The sequence below is a fragment of the Psittacula echo genome, assembly GCF_963264785.1.
Source record: "Psittacula echo genome assembly, contig: SCAFFOLD_33, whole genome shotgun sequence".
Lineage (NCBI taxonomy): Eukaryota > Metazoa > Chordata > Aves > Psittaciformes > Psittacidae > Psittacula > Psittacula echo.
The window spans coordinates 618,549-621,890 of NW_027664160.1; positions in this window are offsets into that span (position 1 = coordinate 618,549).

Sequence of the window (3,342 nt, forward strand, 5' to 3'; positions counted from 1 at the left end):
CTAACCCTAACCCTTAACCCTAACCCTAACCCTAACCCAAAAACACTGAAACCCTAAAACCCTAAAACCCTAAAACCCTAACCCCATAAAACCCTAACGCCATAAAACCCTAACCCTAACCCTAACCCCCTAACACCCTAACACCCTAACACCCTAACGCCCTAACGCCCTAACCCCCTAACGCCCTAACCCCCTAAAACCCTAACCCTAACCCTAACCCAGCAGAGAACCCTAACCAGCAGAGAAGCTGTGGCTGCCCCATCCTTCGCAGTGTTCAAGGCCAGGTTGGATGGGAGTCAGGTTTGCTCTGAAGCAGTGCTTTGTCCAGCTCTGATAATCACAAGGGATAGCAGATAAATTCCAACTTGATTGTAAAGTTCACTATTTGTACTTCTGACTCGGATGAGTCTGGGCTGCACAAGAGAGGCTCGGCATGGCCTTAGAATTGTAGAATCATAGAATAGTTAGGGTTGAAAAGGACCTTCAGACCATCTAGTTCCAACCCCCCTGCTATGGGCAGGGCCACCTCACACTAAACCATGTCACCCAAGGCTCTATCCAAAATGACCTTGAACACTGCCAGGGATGGAGCATTCACGACTTCCCTGGGCAACCTCTTCCAGTGCCTCACCACCCTTACAGTCAAGAACTTCTTCCTTATATCCAATCTAAACTTCCTCTGTTTATGTTTGAGCATGTTACCCCTTGTCCTATCACTACAGTCCCTAGTGAAGAGGCCCTCTCCAGCATATTAATAGGCCTCCTTTAGATACTGGAAGGCTGCTATGAGGTCTCCACGCAGCCTTCTCTTCTCCAGGCTGAACAGCCCCAACTTTCTCAGCCTGTCTTCATATGGGAGGTGCTCCAGTCCCCTCATCATCCTTGTGGCCCTCCTCTGGACTTGCTCCAACAGTTCCATGTCCTTTTGATGTTGAGGACACCAGAACTGCACACAATACCCCAAGCGACTGCACACAGCTGGCTCATGTTCATTTTCTCATCAAAAATCCTTTTGTCTGTGTTCTTTATTTCCTAGTATAACACTGCTGACATTTTTCCTTTGGCGTATAAAGTATTCTACGGATGACTGAAAATGGGAAGAGTATTGATACAGTTGGAAGTTCTCAGCTCTTTCTAGCTTAGTCCAGAGCCACTAAGAGTCCTTTCCCATTTGACCACTGCTTCCACTTGCAGTGCTTTTAAGTTGCCTTCAACCACAGATTGATCTTAATAACAACCAAGCATCCTGTGCTGAGAGCAGGGGAGCAATGATTCAAAGAGCAGATGACGGAGGTCTCATGGGGAGAAGCAAAGGACTGTGCCCAGCAGAGCATGGCCAGCAGCCACCTCCAGTGCCAGACACCAAGAGAGCTGCCTGAACGCACCCTCCCCAGGCCTGGGCTGCACTTTCCCCCCACTCCCTGCCCATGTCTCTGCCGCCTGGAGCTGTCCCTGCCAGGAGCTGCTGCTCTGGGCCCAGCTCTGCTCCCTCTCAGTGCTCCCAGAGCCCATCCCATGGGCTGTGTGCTCAGCTCTGCCCTGCACACCCCTCCCGGCAGCAGGGCTCTGCCCAGGAGCATCTCTGCCTGTGCAGGGTCTCAGGAGAAGCTCACACAAGTCCTGACAAGACTCTCGGTGCCTTCTCCAAAGCAGAGAAGGAAATTCCCAGCTCCCACTGCCCAACCTGCCCACCAAGAGTGGAAAACATCAGAGCTCAGAATCCTTCCTTTGAAGGCAAATGCTGCCTCAGTGTCTTTCAGAAGGACCCTCTGAACTCAGAGTCATGTGGAGCTCTGAGCAGCCCTGACTCACACAGCACCTTCTCCAGTGCACAAGAACGCTTTTCCTTTCCTTTCCTTTCCTTTCCTTTCCTTTCCTTTCCTTTCCTTTCCTTTCCTTTCCTTTCCTTTCCTTTCCTGCCAGGTGTTGTTCCTTCCCCCCGAGCTTCTCCCCCAGCACTGTGGGGAGCTCCCGGGCAGGCTGAGTGTGGGGGTTGGAATGCATCGAAACTGTCAGAGACCATGGGAAGGAGGAACCACAGCAGGCAATTAGGAGTGACCCGTCCCTGACTGGTACTTGGAAGATGTTGGAACTGGCAAGGAACAAGGACGTCGGAACTGGCAAGAGGATGTTGATAGACCTTTCGCCTAATGTAATTGCAAGGCAAACACAGATGTGCTTGGCAAATACCTCTGGGTCCGTGCCTTTCATCCTCATAGCTGAGTGCTGACCCTGGCAGGAGGCAGAGCTCCTGCCCCTGCACACAGCCCCTAGGCTGCAGCGACCCTGCTCGCAAGGACAGAGATGGGCACCCCTCGCTGCACACCCGCAGTCACAGCCTGCAGCCAGCCCCGGGACAAAGGCCTGCCTTACACTGGCCATCGCACAGTGCATAGTGAAGCCCTGCTCTGCAGAACATCATCATCCTCCTTATCTACACAGAGAAACCAAGGGAGTCCCCCTGACAGATCCCACGGACTGTCCGAGGCAGCAGGCTCTGACTGGGAGGTAGAAGTTCTCCTGCCCTGACACCTTCTCAGCACCTCTGACACCAGCAGCTCCTGCACACAGAAGGCTCCTGCTTCGCCCCCAGCACCTCTGCAGGCAGAGCTCAGCTCCAAGCACAGGAACAAGCCCAGCGCCTCCTCCTCACCCATCCCCTGCTCCTACAGCTGGGATGGCACCAGCACATCTCCTGACAGCTTCTCCTCCCTTTAGAGCACGCACCCACCATGTGTTTCAAGGCAACACTAAAACAGGATTGCAAAGTCAAAGAACATGTACCTGGATGCGCAGGGCAGCCACGGGAAATGCAGCCTCCCGAGGGAGGGGTCTCCTCTGCACTGGTTACTGCAGGGCTCTGGCTCCTTAAATACCCAACGCTCAGCGTGGGGGCCCCGTCACAATGGGTGTCTCCACAGCGACCGCCAGGCCTTTGTGATGGCTTCAGAGCATGCAACTCTGTCTGAGGACAGGTGAGCAGTCAACAGAGAGTTGATGGGTCAGGTTTAAAGGGAGAACAGCCATGGGAGACATTACTGTGGGCATCTGCTAGAGACCACCTGATCAAGAGGACTCTGTGGATGAAGCACTCTACAGACAGATAGGAAGAGCCTCACGCTCACAGGCCCTTGTTCTCATGGGGGACTTCAACCACCCTGACATCTGTTGGAGCAATGGTACGGCCCAGCACAAGCAATCCAGGAGGTTCCTCGATTGTGTGGAAGATAACTTCCTTCTGCAAGTAATAGAGGAGCCGACAAGGAGGGGTGCCATGCCAGACCTCATGCTCACCAACAGGGAAGGGCTCATTGGAAATGTGACACTCCAGAGCAGCCTTGG